Source organism: Chionomys nivalis, chromosome 12 (assembly GCF_950005125.1).
Source record: "Chionomys nivalis chromosome 12, mChiNiv1.1, whole genome shotgun sequence".
NCBI lineage: Eukaryota > Metazoa > Chordata > Mammalia > Rodentia > Cricetidae > Chionomys > Chionomys nivalis.
This window is the reverse complement of record NC_080097.1, coordinates 50,924,133-50,947,453: the sequence shown is the minus strand read 5'-3', so window position 1 is coordinate 50,947,453 and position 23,321 is coordinate 50,924,133.

Sequence of the window (23,321 nt, the reverse complement as noted above, 5' to 3'; positions counted from 1 at the left end):
AGCAGCCCCTGAGGCTGAGGCTTGAATTTTAGCTGTAATTCAGTCAAGCTTATAATGAGGGCTTTCCTTCTATTTGCCCCAACTTGAGCTCTGAGGCTGCTCAAGAGGAGATTCTCTTCCAGGGCACACTTAGAAACCTGGAACTGTTTATGCAAACCTGAAGCTGGTCAAATTTTATCACCGAGTTCATTTCCTTTATCACTGTATGCTGAGATGCTAGAAATTGGCTAATTTTTTATCATGAGCTCATTCTTTTCCTTTGTCAACTTATTCGGAGATGCTAGGAGCAGCCAAACAGCATTGATATCTTTCACAAATTGTCAAAAGTTTATACAGAGAGTCAACAAATCCCCTGCTTCTCACAATAGGTGAATCATGATAATCAAATGTATTTTTCTCAATGAGTTTATTAAGTAGCTCACTGCCGCGATATTTCATTCGTGCTATAACAAATAAAGCTTGCCTGAGGGTCAGAGTGTGGAGCGAGCCACTAGTTAGTCATAGAGGCCAGGCAGTGGTGGCACACACCTTTAATCCCAGCACGCAGGAGGTAGAGGCAGATCTCTATGAGTTCATGGCTTCCCTGAGCCTGGACTGATCCTGTCTCAAAGAGAAGCAGAGCCAGGTGGTGGTGGCTCACACCTTTAATCCTAGTACTTGAGAGTCACATGCCTTTAATCCTAATACTAGGGAGGTAGAGACAGAAAGGGATAGGGCTGGGCAGAGAGAGAAATATAAGGCAGGAAGATACAGGCACTAAAGACGTTCAGTCTGAGGGTTTGTAGAGACTGGATACTGCATTCAGTCTGAGGAGTCATGGAGACAGAATCTTGCCCTCTTTGGTCCAAGGAGTCAGTGGAGGTAAAACGTCTCTCTAGTGGCTGGCTCCTTTACTTATCTGATATTTAAACATTTACCTCGATATCTGACTCTGGGTTTTTATTAGTAAGACCAATTAGAATTTGCGCTGCAGTTCACAGCACGGGTGTTTAGTACTGTCCAAGCTTAGGGGAGAGGCTTTAGTAACTGTAAGTTTCAGAAAATTGGAAAGCCTGTCCCAGATGCATTAAAAATTCATCTGTATAATGCTTGTTGCTCAAAATCTACTCCTGGTACTAAAATCTGTATTAGTCAGGCTCTATGAGAAGCAGAGCTGAGAGAATGAATATGTATATAAACAGAATTTATTAGAGCAGCATATAAGCTGGGGTCCGACAGTTCCATCAACAGCTGTCCAAGAATCCAATAGTTGTTCAGTCCACGAGGCTGCATATCTCAGTATTCACCTGAACCCTGAAAAAGCAGGGCCTAATGCCAATGAAGGAATGAACTTGTCAGCCAACGTAAGGGCAAGTAGTCAAAGAATGAGAGCTTCCTTCTTCCATGTTCTTTATATAGGTTGCCAGCAGAAGGTGTGACCCAGAGTTAGGGTGGGTCTTCCGGCTTCAAATGAGCCAATCAAATAAACGCCTCACATGTGTACCTAGCAGCGTGGGTTTGGGCCACTTCCAGATGTAGTCAAGTTGACAACGAGGACTAGCCATCACAGATTCTGACTCTGAGATATGTATCACCTGGTTTTACTCTCGCTTTTTTAAAACTCCCACTGCTGGACCAGCCGGACGACTCTGTGGGTAAAGGAGTCTGGCGATAAGCCTGATGATCTGCAGTCAACCCCCTCAGCTCCTTCAACTCACATGACAGAAAGAAAGCCCTTACTCAGATAGCTGTCTTCAGACTTCCGTACTCAGGCACGCACGCACGCACACACTACTAAATAGATAACAAAATAAAATGTAAACACAAATTTAAAACCAACCCCCAGAGCTAATGAAGAGACCAGCATGTAGGGCCCTTTCTGTACCAGCATCTCCCTTCCATCCATGTCCCCATTCCTACTCCAAATGTCACAGAATTCCAGGCTGTCACTCTTCAGCATTGTGGCCATAAGCCTGTATTTTTCATCTTTGTGTAAGCCTCTTTCTGTCTTGTTTTTATGGGGGAGGAGGTGGAAGGCTGTCTACTGCCCTGTTAACTTAAGTGATTAGTTCAAATGAGATTAGCGACTTAACACTGCCCTCTTCTGGTTGGTACAAAAAACATCGTATCCCTTTTTCTCCTGACTTTAACCATATTGTCAAGTGGGCAGAATCAATGTCCTGGGGATTGAAATTTAAAATACCCATTAAACCATCTATCAATGGAAAATTTAGAGTTTCTGGAAAACTCTAATATAGCATTAAGTTCTAATAACCCCTTGTAAAAAGCAGTGAAGGGTTTACCCCACTCCAAGTCATTCATTACAAATGGTTCCTTCCGGGTGTATTTGACATATCTGTATATGTAGACTATATGTGTATACATACACATTTTATATTTTTATTTACCCATCTCTTGCCCATTTTCCCCATATAATGATATAATGTGTGTCTTACTTAGGGTTTCTATTGCTGTGAAGAGACACTATGACCAAGGCAATTCTTATAAGGGAAATATTTAACTGAGGTGATGATTTAAAGCTTCTGAGGTTCAGTCCATTATCATCATGGTGGGACATGGTGCTGTGCAGGCAGACATGGTGCTGGAGCTGAGAGTCCTACATCTTGATAGGCAAGCAACAGGAAATGAAGTGAGGCACTGGACATGGTTTGAGCATGTATGAGACCTCAAAGCCCGCATCCACAGCAATATATTTCTTCCAGCAAGGCCACACTTACTCCAACAAGGCCACCCCTCCCAATAGTGCCACTCCCTTTGGGACCCATTTTCTTTCAACCCAACACATTCCACTCTCTGGTCCCAAAGTTTTAAGCTATATCATAATGCAAAAATACATTCAGTCCAATTACAAAAGTCCCCCCAGTCTGTAACAATCTCAAACTTGCTTAGAAGTCTGAAGTTCAGCCTTCTGAGATTCATGCTATTCCTTAAGTGTAATCCTCTATAAAATAAAAATAAAAAAACAGATCACATTCTTCCAACATATATGGCACGGGATATACATTACTGTCCCAAAACATAGGGAAGGGAGCATAGTGAGGAAATAGTGGACGAAAGCAAGACCAAAAACCAGCTGGGCAAACTCCAAACTCTGCATCTATCTCTGTGCCTGATGTCAAAATGCCCTTCAAATCTCCAGCTCCTTTCAGCTCTGTTAATTGCAGCACACTTCTTTCTCTTGGGCTGTTTCCATGCCTGTTAGCAACTTTCCTCTGAAGTATCCCAGCTCTGGGATCTCTGACATTTTGGGGTCTCCAACACAAATCAGGTTTCAACGTCACGGCTTCACACAATGGGCTCTCTGGGACTCCATTCAGGGACACCTCTGATATATGCTTGCCTTCAGTGGCTTTCCTTAGTCATGGAGAAAGTTTCCATAATGTTTTTCTTTTATCTTTGACTCTAAAGGCATAACCATGTGGCTGAAGCTGCCAAGTTCTGCTACTTGCTGGGCCTAGACCATGGCCCTCTCATTTAATTACATCGCCACTGGCTTTTTGTTCTCCATAGCTTCCTTCACTGCCTAAGCTAGGTTGCTCTGAAACTTGCTTTGTAGACAAAGCTGGCCTCAAATGCAGAGATCCATCTGTCTCTGCCTTCCAAGCGCATGATCACACCTGGCTCTAAGCTTTCATTTAATTCCTTTTCACAAGTTGAAAACCTAGCTGGGTGGACTCTTGCCTTCCAGCTACCTTTTTCCTCTATTCCGCTCCTCGATCTATTTATCTCCTTGCTCAGCTTTATCCTTTTCATTATAAATATCTATTAGATTTATGACAAATAAGCACAGGGTAGAGTCTTTCCTAGGCTGTTTTGAGATTTCTTCTACAAAATGGAATTAATACAGAACTCTTCACTTTAGCCTCAGTCAGACTCTTCAGACAAGTGCAAAAAGCATCCACATTCTTCACCAAAATATCACAAGAATGATCGCTAAACCACATATTCATATTCTTCTCCTCTGAAACTTCTTTAGCAAGGCCCCCACAGTTCATCAATCACCCTCAGTACCACTGTCTTCCATGCTCCTACTAGGATGGCCCATTAAGCAGCACTTAAAACATTCAACTGCTTTTCCTATCCACACTCCCAAGGTCCATATTCCTTCAAACAAAAACATGGTCTAGCCCATCACAGCAATACTGGTACCTGGTACCAACTTCTGTCTCAGTTAGGGTTTCTATTGCTGTGAAGAGACACCCTGACCAAGGCAACTCTTATAAGGAAAAAATTTAATTGAGGTGGTGGTTGAAGGGCTTCAGAGGTTTAGTCCACTGTCATCATGTTGGGAGATGGTGGCACTCAGGCAGACAAGGTGCTGGAGCTGAGAGTCCTACATCTTGATAGGCAGGCAACAGGAAGTGAACTGAGGTGTTGGACATGATTTGAGCATATATGATACCTCAAAACCCATCCTCACAATGACACACTTCATCCAACAAGATCACACCTATGTTATACTTCCTAATAGTGCCATTCACTTTGGGGGTCATTTTCTTTCAAACCACTACAATGAATCTATCCTCTCATCTTGTGACATCAACCATTTGCTCATTCATTTTTGTTTTATAGTGATATTTCATTGTAAGCCCTGTTATGTATTTGACCTGTGCTCTGTCGATAACATTGTGTTTATTTACGTGAATAAATAACAACTCGATAATTCATAGACAACATAAATTATTTATGCTAATTAATTGAGATGTCCACTGGTTACCTGGACAGACATTGCCACACACTGAGATACATCCCAGCCACCAGCAGATGAGATGCTCTCCCTTAACCCCTGGGCTCAGCTAATTATAAAATTGATTGATCTTTGTCAGTTGCAAATGAGAGTATTTTCTACTAGATTAGCTCGAAACTCTCCCATTTACTGAATTAATACTGGGCTTCCCTCCATTTTTATTATATTGTTAGACTTTTATGAGAACTCTTTATATATTTTAATATTTTGTATTATTATATGCCTGGCACAAGTTATGGTTTATAGTAAATATAAAACACAAACAATGGAAATAATTGACCTTGTATATCACTTACTGAAAGGACAGTACGTTAGATCTGTCCAGGTAACACAATATATTACTAAAATGAATTTTTCCTTTTTACCCCTTACCCTGACTACAGTGCTAGAGACTGTGTTTAGTGCTAACTGTCTTGCATTCGCACCTCTACTGGGTAGTATAGCTTCAACCAGCAGGAGTTTCAATTCTTTGTCAAGTTTGTTAACATGCTTTATATTTACAATGTTGTATCATATTCCTGAGTTCATATCCTGCTATGTGGGTTTGCTTCCCAGGGAACTCCAGCGTGTTCTGTGTAAATTGTTCATCTACATGTTATGTCACATGACCCCTTTTAACATCCCACATGTTCTTTTCGCTCACTTTTTCCCAACCCTGCTTCCCATTCAGTCATCCATGCTCCTGGGAAAGCTTCCTGTGTCGAGTCTCCATGTTGGCCTCCATGTCTCTGGCTATTTCCTCACTCACCCTGGGCTATGCTGTCACAGGGTTTTTTCCTATGAAGTGGCATCTAGGTTGCTGGGAATGCATTGGTTGAAGATTTCTGTCTCCCTTATGAGACGTTTTTCTCATAACCATTTCTCGACCACATCCTTCCACCTGAAGTCACTCTTTTTAGTATCTTTGTGTAGAGCCTACACGGGTCCCTTGTAGTTTAATCACCATGGAGTAAAGCTTTGGGGAAGAGCTAATATTAATAATAGAATTACATCATTCCTACTTCCCTTTCTTCCTTCAAGACCCTCACATGTACTCCAGCCTCTCTTTCTTTAATGTGACGTGAACCAGTTGTTTCTGAAAGACTTCTATGATAAAGAAGCTCCAGTCATGTTCTACCTGGCAGAAATCTTGCTTGTGAAGGGAGAGAGTGGGTGTTCTAGCCTTTATTTCTCTATAGCCAAAAGGTCTCAGAACTCTGAGTCATTCGCAGAGCAAAGGAACTTGCAGCTCTCTGGCACACTACAGCCCACTTCATCTTACCTTGTTTTCCTAGAAATCTTTCCAACGATGTCCAGGAATGTACCCTCCAGCTGGCAAGCCGTTCTTTCCAGAGAACAAGGGTTAACAAAGTACAGCCACCGACTCTCTGCCTATTTATAGCAATAGTTTTATGGGACTACATCCTGCTATCTTTTTATGATGTGTGGCTGTTTTAGCCCTACAGCGGCAGTTAGGTAGTCATGGTGTAGACTATATATCCCAGAAAGCAAAAATACTTACCACCTAGCTATTTCAGAAAAAAAAAAATCACTAGCTCTATTGAAAATACTGGGTTTCCATTTTGGTACCTGGCTTGGAATGGTGTCAGAGAGGGAGCCATGAGCTGTGATACTTCAGACGAAAGTTCAAGAGTTTCTCAAAAGAGCTTCAGGAGGGTGATAGACTGCTCAGTGGTTAAGAGCACTGGATACTCTACCTGAGGGCCTGGGTTTAATTCCCAGAATCCATGTGGCTGCTCCAGCCTCAGAGGATCCAGCACCCTCTTCTGACTGCATTAAACAAGAAAATGTCCTGTAGACTTGCAGTCTGGTGGAGGCATTTGCTCAGTTGAGGTTCCTCTTCCTAGATAACTCTAGCTTATTCAAGTTAACAAAAGGCAAATAACGACACTATGTATTATTTACTCATATATTGAGCCTACTTTTAAAGTAAATTATTTTTATCTTTTACATAGCTGTATATTTACCAAAATGATAGTAACCAAATATCCTTGTAAAGTGTAATTATATTTTTAACTGAAAAAGTAATATTTTAAGTGACAGGAAATTGCCATTATAAGTACATTATTATTATTATTATTATTATTATTATTATTATTATGTGTCTGGGGTTTTTTCCTTTTGTTGCTTTCCTTTGGGGGAAAGGAAGATTGGGAAAACCTGGAGTCACAGAAATAGAGAGGGTGCAGGGAGAAGCCTATGTCCAAAACTCTGAAAGGTTACCATAAGGGAAAGAAACGGGGCAAAAGTGCACTGGCTGTGGTTTTCCCATCTCGGGCCCAAAGACAGCCCAGTGCATCACATGCCTTGGGCTCTTTCTGCAGTTTTTATTCTCCATGGTGACGTGGGCTGAGCCAGCTCAACCTGAGGTTATTGAAGTCGTCTCAAGATAAATACCTTGAAAAATACCTTGAGAAAGACATTTTTCAAAAGACGAAAGATGGGGAGTATCAGAAGTAGTAAAAGCTACAGGTCTGGAGAGTGGACAGGTGCAGCACAAATAATAAAAACCCAGAGAAAGATACTGGGGTTCAACCTGAAGATGAGAAAAGCAAAGCAGCCAGCCACTAGAGAGCTCTTAGCTCTATAAAGTCTTCAGACTGAAAGAGAGCGAGTTCCTGTCTCATCCCGCCTTATATTCCTCTCTAGTGCTGGGATTAAAGGCGTGCACCACCACTGTCTGGCTGAGTAGTGTGGCTGCTGGCAGTGAGGTGTGTGCCACCACTGCCTGGCCTGCATGGCTGACTAGTGTGGCTGTTTTGTGCTCTGGTCTTCAGGCAAGCTTTATTTATTAAAATACACATGAAACATCACTGCAGGCTGGTGTGGTGACAAGAGGCTCACTTCAGGTCACCCAGAGAGACCTCCACTGAATGGAGAAGATGGAGATCTGGTCAACCAGAGGTGAAACAGCAACAGTTTTAGCTCTTCCTAAAGCCTACATGCTTGTTAGTCTTTCGGGAACCCTAACAAAATGCCTGCGATAGCACAAAAGGGAGAGTGGCAGTCAGACCTCCTAAGGACTCTACCCCTTCCGACCAGACCAGCAGCTGGCAGACAAGCTTTTAACATGTGAGCCCTTTTTAGGCGTTCCAGATTCAAATTATTCCAATGAGAATGGCTGATATTCTTGCTCAGTTTTTGTAAAAAAAAAAAAAAAAACATGGTTTTAAAATTTTTTATTTTAACTGGGGGGAAATCTGTAGAGCCAGACAGAGCCTAGGATCCCAGCACTTGGGAGACTGAAGCAGGAGGGTTGATTATAAATGTGAGCCCAGCTGAGGCTATGCAGTGAGATCCTGTCCAAACAATAAACAACTACAACAAACATATAAACCATAGAAGTGAAAATAGAGAAGTCCCAAAGAAAAACCAATATGCTATACCTTGGTTACATTCTAAATTAGAAGGTATTTTAGAGGCATAGGCCTTTAATCCCAGCAGTGAGAAGACTGAGACAATAGAACTGCTATGAGTTCAAGGTAGCCTGAACCACAGCAATACTGCACCTCAACACACATACACACACACCACGTATACACACACATATATATACATATACACACATATATACACATACACACACAAATATACACACACACATATATATATACAAATTACAAGTCTCCTAAGATTGTCTTGTTGAAGACATTTCTTAAAATGGGACCAATTCCCAGATTCTCAGTCAATTCTGCAAGTCTGGAAACTTCTCTACTTATTTGACTAATCTGAGCATGAAAATGACGATAGCAGTTTGATGGACAGTCGGAAGATAAAGCCAGCCAGTCTTCCTTGCCAGCGTCTTGTTCCCTGGGAGGTATCAATCAGCGGAACTTTCGCCTGTAACAGATACTTAGAAAGGAAAACCTAAGAAATCCATTTCCCAGCTGGAGGAAGCAGGCAAGCTTCACTCCATCCATTCCAGAAAATATGGGCCCTGGGAACTGAACGTTTCTTTCCATTGGAGCCCAAAGATAATTTTATTAGGAGCGCTGCGTGCTCTGGGGGTGACAGACTGAGCTGTCGTCTAACCTATCGCTTCATTTTCATTCTAAAATTACTTCACACTGGACATAACGACCCCATCATTCAATCTATCAACTGGCTGATTAAATGAAGTAAGAAAATAATCCTAGCCGGCCTCAGAGGGGTGAGAGTTCAGCTGCCCAAGGGACTGAGATTTCCTGAGAATTTCTTCTAGACTTCAGCTAGGCCAGCCTGCATTCAATCTTCAGTCTGCCCAGGAGAGGCCACCCAGGGCAAAGGAGACGCAGTTCTCCATGAAGCCTGTAACCCAAGATGAAGACACTTAGCCAAAATCAAGCCTTTTTCAAAATGTTTTCCTTGTGGTAGAGCTAATGCTCAGTGATCACTCCTGGGTCAGTCTGTCCTGGAAGGTCCCCGGATGCCAGCAGAGAGCTCTCCTCAGTGTCTTTAAAGCCCAAGTGTACCGGAACAGACTTGACCGATCTGGAGAACTGCTTGTGACAAGATGTTCTACCAGATGGCTCTCTACGCCAGCAGATGCAGGACAGATTGGTGACCCCAGCAGCTGGCTCAAGGTAACAAGGACAGCAGTTGATTCTCCCTCGCCAGTATTGCACCACGAGTTCCGGAAGGGTCTATGGGCAGCTCCCATGGACTCTGAGGAAGCTGGAAAAAGAGAAGAGGCTAGAGATTCTTCAGCAGCTCATCCTCATACCTTCTAGAAGTTCCCCTGAGAAAGAGACCTCGCTCCCTGGAGAACATCCCTGGTACTGGCTCTTCCCAAAAAGACTGCCTCATCCCCACCCCCTCCGCCCCCACACCCTGGCCACATCTACAGACTCAGTGTCATCCAGCAGTGTGCTCCAATGTCACATTTCCTACGAAGCGAATGTTGGCTCTAACATCAACCCAGAGTTCCGAGCTCTTGAAGAACAGCCAGCCCAATGAAGCACGGGGTTTCTTACAATCAAATACTGCCTTTGCATGCTAACAGAAGGGACCATTTTGACAACAGAGAAAAGTCAAGAAGAGTAAGAACACATGTCTGTTAGAAAGAAAGAGGGCGGAGCTTTCTCAGGGCAGTTAGCTATGCAGGACAGCTCCTTCTGTCTTCCCAGGCCTCCTCTGGAAGGCAGAAGGCTAGTCAGGATGTGGTCCCACCCACCCACTGCATTAGGGCTGCATCCACAGAGTGCTTCTTGCCCTGAGAGCTGATGAAGGGGGAGACAGTTCATTGTTTGCCGTACATGTGATCCATCACCACCCACAGCTCAGCAGTGTGTGCTTATCAGGGATCTTAAGTGATATTCAACTGTTGTGAATTGTTCTCATTTATTTAAAAGCTTTGCAAAATTTATACACTTCAAGAATCTCAAATCCTTACGGCCCCATGGAATGTCAGAGTGTTTAATGTTTGTTTTCCAATGACCCCAAAAGTTCATAAATAGTGCAATTGAGAACGGTTTGTGAACATTCTAAAATAACAAGGGTCAGTGAAAGTCTCAAGAAGACCGGGCTACAAGCAGGAAGGTGTGTATGTGCACATTAGTGCATGTGTGTACCTACATGCATGTGTGGATGACGTACATATCTGTGTAGATGTATAACTGGTGTGCATATGTGCATGGTGTGTGTATGCACATTAGTGCATGTGTGTCCTAGAAGCATGTGTGTATATGGTACATATGTGTATATATGTATTAGTGTGTGTGTGTGTATGTGTGTATAGTGTGTAATCTGGGAGCACCACCAGTGTGAGCCCCACTTTTGTTAAGTCACTTTGGGGCCTTCATAAGGACATCCAACAGGAAATTTAAACAGACTGAAGAAGCTTAGACAGAAACTGAGTGTTAAGGACTCGGCCTTCAAAGTACCAGAGACGAGATCAAGAGAGGCATGGGCATTGAAGTTTTATCTACCTGGGACAAGCCCTGGGGCCCACAGACCATACACACCCTTCTGTAGTCAGAAGTTCTTTCCGCTTAACAGAAATGCTTCCAATTGCCTAGGATCTCCTGCTTCAAAGGACTGTGGGGGTTGGCATCTTTGCCAACATGCTCCTGGCATGGATGCCTGTGTTTGGCTGGGGCTGACACCCCTTCCCCAACATCACCTTGTAGTCAGGGCCATGAGGTCTGGGGATGCTGAGCCAAGGAAGTAGAGACTAGGGTCCCCTAGTGGGGATAGATGGGTAGGGAATTGGAGGAACTGCAGCTGACGCCAGCTCTGTGTTTGAAATCTAAGAGAAAGGTGGCCAAGACAGCAGCACTCACTTCTGACCTTTCTGACCTTTCTTCATCAACAGAGCCACTTTAAACAGAAGGACTATATGAAAGTCACTTAAATGATGCGGGAAAGGACATGGGAGAATTGCCACTGGAACCCAGATCCAGGAGCCACAAGAGGCTTTACCAGTTCCACCTGCTCTGAGGAAGTCTGTGAGACCTCAGAACAAGATGGATTTGACAGGCAACTCCCACATCTTAGTCTGAGCCCAGCGAAACGCGTAAGATGAGCATCCAGTGAGCTCCACTTTACTGTTAGAGAGGATGGCAGGGGCAAGCATGGTCGTGGCCAATCCACAGTTCGCCCTCGTGAGCGCGCCAAGACCCTTACAAATGCACCTGACACAGCCCAGACAGATGCCAGGGCTGCTTCGGCACAGCATAAACTCGTGGAATAAACAGCTTCCAGCCATTGTAACAGAGCTTTGAGGTAGCACTTGGTGTGGGTGCGTACTTGGGTATAGGCCTATGAGTCTCCATCCAGGTCATAGAGCAAAAGAGGAATATTTAAAGAATAGACGTGAGGCTGGAGAGACAGCACCGACCTCTTGCAGAGGACCTGGGTTCGGTTCCTAGTACCCACATGGTGGCTCACAACTGTCTAAAGCTCCAGATTCAGAACATCCAACACCCTCTTCTAGTCTAGCAGCAGGCACACACAGAGTACACATGTATACATACAGGCAAATACTTAAATACAAAATAGAAACAAGTAAACATCAAAAATAAAGTAATAGATAAAAATGGGGATTATAGAATGACAGGACAAACAGACATTTTAAAGTCAAAACTTCTTCTTAAACTTATATTTGAGCTGTTCCTTATGGGAAAAAAAAAAAGTAACGTCTTCCCCTTTCCTCTGAGCCATCTGGAGAGATACAGACATCTTTTGTATGATAACCTGAGAGCTGTGGCATATGAAATACACTCACATGGTGCAGCTGATGGTGGACACCCGAGGAAGAAACCTAACATAAGATTTAATATCCTCTCTTAGATAACTAAAAAGTCCTGTGGGTTAGGGAAATGCCTTACTTGGCCAAGTTCTTGCCTCAATAATTGGAGGACCTGAGTTCGATCCCTAGAACCTACCTTAAAAAACCGGATGTGATGGTGCACTTATAATCTCCATACGGGGGAAGCAGAGATGGGCAGATATCTGATGCTCACTGGCCGGCAGGCCTAGCCTAAAGGGTGACCACCAAGACGATGAGAGACAATGTCTCAAAACGAACAAGGTGGAGGACTCTGGAGGAATAACACTTGAGGTTGACCTATAGCCTGCACACGGATGCACACTCTTATATATGTGTGTACACACACACACATACACACACACATTTCTTGCACTTTGTTCATTTTTATTCTTTTTTCTTTTTGAGACTTTCATATATGTATACAATGAATTATCATATTTACCCATTTTTCTCCTCCAACTCTCCCATATTCTCCCAACACATCCTCCAACAAACTGCATGTCTTTTTTCCTGCTGCTTGTATGTGTGTGGGTATGTGGCCATTCACTGGAGCAATGGAAACCTACTAGTGGGCACATCCTCAAGGAAGAGTAATTCTCTCCTCCCCAGCACTGCCAATAGCTCCTCAGTAAGGGTCGAACCTGGAGATCATCTACGCCATCCATGATGGGATTTGGGCTAGCTTGATCTCTGGCAGGTAGCCAGAGCTACTATTAGTTCATGACTGGCACAGCCATGTCATGTACAAAAGAGAGTATTTCATTGGCATTCCTTTTCCCTCCTCCTCTGTGATGAGCCTTGGTAGTGGCGGGGTCAATACCGATGTGCTGTTTAGGGTGGAACACTCAGTCTGCTATTCTCAGCGCCAGTACCAGTGATGCATCTCTTCTCTGACTGATACCCGCTGCAAAAAGAAGCTTCTGGACCCAGGTTGGGAGCAGCCCTTGTCTGACATCACCAGGAGCCGGGTGGGTAGCAGAAGTTTGAACCAAATGTTCAGACACTGGGGACCTAAGAGCCCGCGGCGACTCCTGGAACTAAGCAGGCTGGGAAAAGCTGGTATTAAAAATCTGTATTCAACACAGAAACCCTTTAAGACAAATTATAGAGGTCTTTAGATGAAATGTTGAAGACCCTAGATTGCATAGCAGAATAAACCAAGGATATGTGCTACAGCCTAGGCAGCCCAAGAAATAGAATTCATTTTCATAATACATTTATCTCTTATAAATTATGCCTCATTTCTATGTGAGAGCAGACTGAAAAGCTCTAGAGGCTTTCTTCCCAATATTTATTTTCTTTAATACAAACAGCAAATGGTATTTTTTAACTTTTAAGTAAGTAATCACTTATATTTAAAAAAAAAAAAAAGCCTAACCCCATAGTTCATACATAGAATAATATAAAACACAAACATGGAGATTCAGTTGATATATATTTAAAACTGTGTTGAATTTCAACTTGGGAATTTTTCAGATGAGCAAAGGGGCACCTTTTCATCTGGCAGGAAATCAAAGAAACATTATCTTTTTTTCAGTCTAGTTTCAACTTCAAAAAGGCATAAGAAACAAAAATGGCTAGATCTGTATCTATTTGAGCAAAGTCACTGTCAGAACCACATCTGAAAATGTATTTTCCATTTTTCCTGAACAAGAGCTTCACAAGTTTTGGTAGCTCTTCCAAGAGAGGTAGCAGGTCACCTGTGTGAAAGTTCCCCAGGGACAAGGCTTTATTTGGTGGTTCTTTTTATAGATTACCAGAGAAAGAGAAACTGGTTGATAAGGAGGTGTCTTCTGTGGTTTTAAGTTTTGATTGACAGCTGTAAATTATGTAAGCTGCTTTTACAGTTTATGTCATTCCTCTGACATTATATATTTGTATTAGAAATTATTCACAGGTATAATTTAGTAATTAAGGAATTTCCCTTCAATATTCATTCAGAAGACACAATTTGCCTTACTAAGCACATACCCAAAATAAGTCTAGGTCAAACAACACCTGTCTTGCAAATCAAGATATATACAGGAATACATTTGAAAAGAAATGGGATATAGCTTGGGGAGTATTCTATTCTCATCATTTGAAATAGGGTGCATTCGAAGCTTGATGCAGTTAGAGGATCTCAGGATGCCAGCATGCTGCTATGTATATTGCTTGGAAAGAGTATGTTTATTTCACAAACCAAGTGGAGTACCAGGTTGCTAAACCTGACTGCTTCAAGATCATCTGAGTAGCAATAGATAATATTTAAATATGAAATGTACTTAATAGGTAATATCCATATCTAAAATAAAACATCCAGTAGTTGTCCTTTTTGTTTTGGATTATCTTACTCCGGATGAGGCTTTTTAGCCCCATTCATTTACAAGTAAATTTCCTTTTTTAACATCTGAATAACATTACATTGTGCAATTGTACATGTTTTCTTTATTCATTAAGCAGTTAATGGACATGTATGTAGGCTGTTTCCAGTTTCTACTTATTATGAATAACAACAATAAACATGAATGATAACAATAAAAAGAAAATGTGAAGTTCATGATGGCTGTGGTGAGGGTTTGTTGAAGAGGAATCCACACAAGAACAACACAAGGAAATGCTTTAATTTTGGTTTTATGGAAGATTTTGATGGTAGTCATTTTTGTTACTATCTTTTATATTGTCATGACAAAGCACCATAATCAAGGCAACTTATAAAAAAAGCATTTAATTGGGTGTTCACTTACAGTTTCAGAGGGCTAGAGTCCATGGCCATCATGGCAGAGAGCATGGCATCGGGCAGACATGGCATTAAAGCAGCAGCTGAGAGCTTACACACTGACCCACAGTGTGAGAAAGACAGAGGAAGAAAGTTAGTTGGAAATGGCAGAGACTTTGAAAGCTCAAAGACCACCCTCAAGTGGCACACCCCTTCTAACAAGGCCATACTGCCTAATCCTTCCCAAACAGTCCTACCAAGTGGGGACCATGCATTAAAATATTTGAGCCTTTGGGTACCATTTTCATTCAAATCACCAGTTACCTAGAATTTAAAGAGTGAAAAATATCTGGATATGAATATTGTTAACAGATTTTTTAAAACTCTTTGAAGAAATTGACTTTGCAAAAAAAAAAAAATTAAGCAAATAGAAGTTGACACAATGGGGCCTCGGTTTTCCTCTACAACCCAATCTGGTCTCAGTCCAGAAAAGCTGAGGACCATGGTTGGTGGAAAGCTGATCCACAAAGATCATTCATTCGTCCATCCATTCATCCATCTGTCTGTCCATCTGTCCGTCCATTCATCCATTCATCCATCCATCTTCATCATTTGTCTTCCCTTCCATCTGTTTATCCACTCATCATCCATCCACCCATCCATCAGTTGTTTAGCCACCCATCTTTTGCTCCTGTTTTGATGCCTCTCTCATTTCTTCTGTGGAGTAGTAAAGCCACCAGTGAGTAGTTTATTTTAAAAACATTCTGATTTGGAAGGTATTGCTCTTTGCCCCAAGAAACACCTTAAATTTGTGAACTGCTCAAATATTATAGCTCAAAGTTAAAAGGCCCCTTGGAAATATGATATAAGAGTAATGAATCGCTACCTAAGCCCATTTAAGGACATATGAGCTATCCAATCACTACATAGAACTGCATGTCATTCTGAAGTTTCTCTTTTCTGTGGCTCCACATCCTTAACAGAGATCCTCTGCTCTCAAGAGATCCTTTCATCCTGTATTTCAATTAACTAACTTAGAGGAAGAAAATTAGGAGAGAACAGCGGGAAATCATTTGTTGATATAGGAAATCCCCACACACACATCTACCAAATTACTATTGATTCGTCTTCAGTTATACCATCTTGGTTAGATCAACTGTTAAGTAAAGCCACCAAAGCATAAGGAAATGACAGGCCTGCTGCCCTGTGTATGAAAAGGGCATGGTGAGCCGGGGGGTGGTGGCACATGCATTAATTAATCCCAACACTCGGGAAGCAGAGGCAGGTGGATCTCTGTGAGTTCGAGGCCAGCCTGGTCTACAAGAGCTAGTTCCAGGACAGGCTCCAGAGCTACAGAGAAATCCTGTCTTGAAAAAAAAATAGAAAAAGAAAACGAAAGGAAGGAAGGGAGGGAGGGAGGGAGGGAGAGAGAGAGAAAGAAAAAAAGAAGAAAGAAAGAAAGAAAGAAAGAAAGAAAGAAAGAAAGAAAGAAAGAAAGAAAGAAAGAAAGAAAGAAAGAGAGAAAGAAAGAGAGAAAGAAGGGGCATGACAGCTGATAACAGTGCCATGATCATGTAAGGGGGGTGCTGGTTGGTGCTCCTCATGCCTACCTCGGGTACCTGTGACAGTGAATGTGTGAATGTTTGGGGCTGATGGAGACAGCACGTCTTTCATAGCAAGTCTCAGATGAAAATGGCAACAATTTTCAGGGTAATAATCAGAAACGATAGCCCTACTTCCTGGAGAATCCTTGATACTTCTAAACACAGAAGCTTCTCTCTCTTTATGGAAAATCCCTAAATTGGTTTTGAAAACAGATACTATTTCCTTCTTGGGTTTTTGTTTGTTTGTTTGTTTATTTGTTTGTTTGTTTGTTTTTCAAGACAGGGTTTTTCTGTGTAACTGCCCTGGCTATTCTGGAACCCTCTCTGTAGACCAGGCTGGCCTCAAACTCACAGAGATCCGCCTGCCTCTCCCTCCCAAGTGCTGGGATTAAAGGCGTGCGCCACCACCACCCAGCTAATATTCTTGAGATGCTACGAAAAAATTAAAATTAAAAATACAGAGCAATACAGGTTTAACTTTAATTAAGCAGAAGTGTAAGGACGGTTATATAAACAAAGTTTATCTCATTCTTACACCTCTTTTACTTCAGTCAAATTGAGAGAACAGAGAAAAATGGACAGAAGGTGCTCACACTCCCCCTGGGTATGCTGTTCATCCAACATAAGTAGAAAAAAACAGCATTCGTGCCCTGGATCCACAGCGGTCAGTTCTGAAAATCACAACAAGTAAGTATCTAGCAAACACCATGAAACCCGAGACTGGGCAGCCGGGCAAGAGAATAGGTGGGAAAGTGAAGGAAAAGAACCAGAAACCAACATCTGTTAGCTTCACTTATGCATAAAAATATTTAGATGTGAAAATCATAATGCAATTCAGTCTTCTGAATGCCTTTGGCTAAAACTCTGCACAAGACGCTCCAAGAGACAGAGAGGGGCTGGGAGAAGACGGAGGATTAAGAGATGAGAGAAGACTGAAAAGGAGCTTGGAGGCTTGCCGGTGATTGCTTTTCCAAGAGCCCCCGTGGCACCAGGGTTTCCAGGCAATTAGAAAGTGCGAGCACGATGCTTTTCATTAGAGGAAGCCTAAAACCAAACAAGCTCGTGTAATGATTCCAGATGGGGAGATGATGGCACCCCCAACACGCATGCTTCCCAAGTGACTTTACTGTGTTCTTCATGCTTGGGTCCCAGCCTCTGTCTGCTTTCGCCCTCTCCATCCTCCCTCCACGCTTGCTCTTCTCCCGCCCCCTCCCTCGCTCTGCGTTTTCCAAGCTTGTGCTCTACACTCTCAAGTTACATTCTGTGCTACATCCACACAAGAGTAGGGAACGAGCCTCTGCAGAATCTCCTCTTCGTACCAAATGAAGCCAAAACTGTTTTCTGCAACTTGTTTCCGAGCTCACTGGGAATTCGTTCTTCTGCCAGATACCCTCATGCTCCACAGACTTTTCCTAATTCATCTTTATAAAAATGAAGGTAGATCCATGATCATTGTAATTTTCATCAAGGCCAGGGGTTGGGAGCGCGGGGAGAATTAGTGACATTTGTGTGCCAGGAAAGGTTTCTTCTAGCCTTTGGAAGTGTCTCCTGGCTTAGGACTGTAAGCACAAAGTAGACATGAGCTTTTCTATAGAAAGTGACATGGGATAAGCAATGCCAGGGCTGTGGTGAGTCTTTAGCCATAACCCAGAACACTGTGCTCCCAGATGAAGAGCCCCCAGACAATACTCAACTTCTCGGTTGAGTTCCGCTGAATCACATGTCTTGAAACATACGAATCCTCAGGATTTATCATTATTTCAGATAGATTTACCGCATGGGGATCTGGCACTAGAGAGGGAAGAAATGTGGAAAGGGGGCGGACTGTTGAGAGGGATGGTAAGATGTGAAAGATTTGATGCTTGCAGTCCAGTATTCTGTCTAACACGAGAATCTCAAAGGCTGCCTACCACTGAAGGCCATCATTTGAATCAAGGAAGCCAATCCACCTTGGGGAGAAACTGTGGGTCTTAGCGTTTCTACTGCTGCATTAATATGCCAAAAGCAACTTGGGGGGAAAAAAAGGATTTATCTCAGCTTACAATTCCACAGCACCAGGAAAGCCAGGGAAGCAACTCAAGCTGGGCAGGAGCCTGGAGGCAGGAGCTGACGCACAACCATGGAGGGAGCTGAACTGGTGTGATCCCTACAGCTTACTCGGCCCACTTTCCTAAAGAACTCAAGACCATCATCCCAGAGATGGCACTACCCACACCATCTGCCTGCCACTTCAGTCTCTTCTTTATAAGCACAGCGTCTCCTTTCCTACCTGTATTGTCTCCTTCTGTTTCTTGCTTTAAGAACCCAGAGCGGCATTCAGTGTACCACTCAGATAATCCCAGCCTTCACACCATAACCTTAAGATAATGTTCATAGGTTCCCTTGATTAGGATACAAACATATCTTTTGGAGACCCCCCATTTAGTCATAGCAATATAACCAATACATATACAAAAAAATTCAAGCCATTATAGGAGCAATGCAGAAGGAAGGAAGGAAAGAAGGAAGGAGGGAAGGAGGGAGGGAGGAAGGGAAGAGGAGATAGAGAGGAAAGGAGGGAAATGGAGTGGGAGGGAGGGAGGAAAGAGGGAGAGAAGGAAGGAGGGAGAAGCAGTAAGAATTGATCAGAGTGACATGGGTTTGTGTATATGTACTTGCATGTTTATGTGTGTATACATGTTGCTAGGGACTGAACTTAGAGCTTCACACATGCTTCCAAGCCTGTTACCACTGAACTGTAATCCTATAAAGGCTACCATTTTTATTAAAGACGCATGAGGTTGTGTACAAGAGGAAAGATGGTGAGGGTGTGGGAAGGGCAAGACCTGAGTAACTACCCAGCCTCAAGTGGGGTCTGCACAGATCCTCCTAGAGGCAGGAGCTCAGAGTACATGGGGACAGAGGAAAGGTTGGTAGTTCTAAAGTAAGACAATAAGCATACCCATCCAGTGGCTTCTATTGTCTCTGGGTGGTCAGAAGCCAAACAACATGCTGAGAATAAGGACATCAGAGGAAGGTAGCTTGAGAAAGTGTGGAACAGTCTCCAGACAGTGAACAGCTCTGAATTGTCTCTTGAATTTCCTCCAACAGTATGATTCCATACAATCCATATAAGCACAATGCAATTGCTCATGGAGCCTCATGTTTTCTAGTAGCCATACTGGAAGTTTTCTTTTAAAGGTACATTTAATTATGTAACATCTGTGTGCAGTCTGTGTGTGTGGCATCTTTCTATAGTATGGAGGTATGCACATGTGGATGCAGGCGCACATGGATGCAGGCACAGGCGAATGCAGGCGCACGCGGATGCGGAGGCCAAAGAAGGACATGAAGTGTTTCCCTTTATCACTTCCTATCTTCTTTTCTGAGACAGGGTCTCTCGCTGACCCTGAAGCTTACTGTTGCGGCTGGGCTGGCTGCCAGGAAGCTCCGAAAATCGGCCTGTCACTGCTCCTCAATGCAGGGGCTGCAAGCATTTGTAGTTATACCTGGCTTTCATATGGGTATTTGGAGATTTGAACATCAGTCCTCTGGCTTTCAGAGCAAGGGTTCTTATACCTGGCTCCTCTGCAAACCTGTTTTATTCAACATGCAATTAGTCATAAGGTATACTCAAGTATTTTAAGTCCCTTCTGCTAGCAGCAAAAGCACTGGGGGCTCCTAGGAAAAGAACAAAGGGACCTGGCTGCGTGTACAGCCAATGTACATGTAGAGACGTGTACAGGCGAATGATCATAAATACTGACAGTAGAGAGGACTCAAAATCTCACAGCTAGGTGGGCAGGTGTAAAAAGACATCAAGGACCAAAGGACTTTCAGAACTTGTCACGATGCCACAGACGCAGAAATGTAGGGTTCCCACCCTCAGAAGGCTGATCTCAGCGGCAGATCTGCCAATCAGCCAGACTGTTAAGACAGCGTGTGATAAGTCTCAGAACTGCAGCGTGAACTGTGCTCCAAGCCAGTTAAGACAGGAGGAGGTCATTTCCAGAAGGGCGAGGTTCCAAGGGAACAGAAGGTCAGTCGGGTACCAAAGGATGAGTGGGATTGTAATCATCTCTGGGAACCGTGGTACAAAGTGAAGGGGGAAATCACAAGGTCAGAGAGAAAAAGCAAAAAATATCCAATATGTATTGGAATAAGAGTCGAAAATAACTATGTTCATCAAGAAAATGATTAACTGAAATGGAGTAGGTGCTTGTCTTTAAAGAGGAGTAGGATTTGGCTTATCTGGTAGAGAACTTGTCTAGTGACACAAAGTCCTGGTACCAACCTCTGTCCTATCAGTGTTCAGCGACTGTGAAGAGACACCACGACCATGGCAACTCTTATAAAGGAAAGCATTTAATTGGAGCTTGCTTACTGTTTCAGATGTTTAGTCCATTTTCCTCATCCTGGGGAGCATGCAGCATGTAGGCAGACATAGTAATTGAGAGTTCTACATTTGGATCCAAAGACAGAAGGAAGAGAGTCAACAGGGCTTGGCTTGGGCTTCTGAAACCCCAAAGGCCACTGCCAGTGACACACTTCCAACAAGACCACACCTACTCCAACCAGGCCACACCTCCTAATCCCTGTCAAGTAACACCACTCCCAAATGACCAAGCAGTCAAATCTATGAGACTATGAAGGCCATTCCTACTCAAACCACCACAGAAGAATTAACACTAATATTCCTCAAATTATTCTACAAAAGGAAAACTGAAAGGAGTGTTATCTAATTCATCTTATGAGGCTACAACAACACTGATATCTAAACAACCAATCTCCTTTATGAACACAGATACAAAAATTCTCAGCAAAATACTTTCAACCTTTATCCATAAACACATAAAGATTTTCTGCCATGATCTAGTAGGCTTCATCCCTAAGATACAGGAATATACAGGAATGTTTCAACATACATAAATCAAAAACATGCAATCCACCACACAAACTGAAAGACCAAAATCACATGATCATTTAATTAGGTGGGGGAAAGGGTTTTGAGAAAATCCAACATCCCCCTTCATGGTAAACATTCTGGAAAGACTAGGAATACAAGGGACATACCTAGGCACAATAAAGACAATTTACATCAAGCCCACGGCCAATGTCATCTTAAAAGGAGAGAGAAATCAGAGCCTTTCTACTAAAATAAGGAGAAACAAGGCTGTCCACTCTCTCCACAACTATCCAATACAACACCTGAAGTCTTAACTAGGGCAGTAAAGCAACTGGAGGACACCAGGGAACACAGATAGTAAAGGAAGAAATAAAAATATATTTACAGATGATATAATTTTATATATGAATGATTCTGCAAATCCTACCAGGTAACTTCTACTGGTGGGCAACCTTTCAGGAAAATAGCAAGATACAAAATTAACAAACAAAAATCAGTGTTCTTACTAAATACAAATGACAGACTAAGAAATCAGGGAAGCAATACCTTCAACCATAGCCTCAAAAAGTATCTTGGATTAACTCTACGCAAGTAAGTCGAAGACTTGTGAAATAAAAACTTTAAAACATTAAAGAAATAAATTGAGGCAAGTACCAGAAAATAGAAAGATCCCCCATGCTTGTGGATTAGTAAAACTAATATAGCAAAAATGGCCCATCTTTCCAAAAGTAAACTACAGATTAAACTCAATCCCCATCAAAATTCCAACATAATTCTTCACAGAGATTGAAAGAACAATCTTCAACTTCAGTTGGAAACACACACAGAAAAACTTAGGATTGACTAAAACAATCCTGAATAATTAATAATAATAATAATAACTGCTAGAGGTATCCCCAATTTCAGGTTGCACTACAGAGTTATAGCAATAAAAAGTGTATGGTATTAGCATAAAAATAGACTTATTCAATGGAATCAAACGGAGGACCCAAACATAAATCCACACACTTATGGACAAATGACTTTTGACAAAGAAGCCAGAAATATGCACTGGAGAAAAGACAGCATCTTCAGTAAATGGTGCTAGCCAAACTGGACGGCTGCATATAGAGAAATGCAAACATTAATCTTTATCAGCCTGTGTAAAACTCAATTCAAATGGACCAAAGATCTCAACATATGATCAAATGCCCTGAATCTGATAGAACAGAATGTGGTAAATAGGCTTAGATTCATTGTCCCAAGGAAAGGCTATCGAAACAGACACCAAGACACAGGCTCTAAGATCAAGAGTAATTAATAATAATAAATGGGACCTCATGAAATTGAAAAGCTTCTGTACGACAAAGAGCACCATCATTTGGTCAAAGTATCAGGCTACAGAATAAAAAAAAACTTAACCAATTACACACCTTTGATAGAGATTTAACATCTAAAAGATATTAAGTACTAAAAAACTGGACATAAATAAAACAAATAACCCAATTAAAAAGTCAGGTACAGAACTAAGCAGAGAGATCTCAAAAGACAAAATACAAGTGACTGAGAAACAAAAGTTCAACATCCTTAGCCATTATAGAAAAATACAAATTCAAGTTCCCTTGAGAGTCCATCTTATGCCAGTCAAAATGGCCAAGATGAGTAAAGTAAATGACAGCTCATGCTGATGGGGGTGGGGAAAGGGGAACTCACCCACTGCTGATGAGAAAGCAAACGTGTACAGTTGTTATGAAAACTGGTGTGGTGGTTCCTTGGTAAGATAGGAATAGATCTACCCCAAGATCCAGCTATATCACTTGTCTTGGTTAGGGTTAGTATTGCTGTGATGAAACACCATTACCAAAGCAACTTGGGGAGGAAACAACTTATTCGGCTTACACTTCCTTATCTCTGTTCATCACTGAAGGAAGTCAGGACAAAAACTCAAAGAGAGGAGGAACCTGGAACTAGGAGCTGATACAGAGGCCATGGAGGGATGCTGCTTACTGGCTTGCTCTCACGACTTTCTCAGCCTGCTTTCTTATAGAACCCATGACCACTAGACCAGGGGTAGTAGTAGCCAATGGACTGGGCCCTCCTCCATCAATCACTAATTAAGGAAATGCCTGACAGCTGGATCTTACAGGGGAATTTTCTCA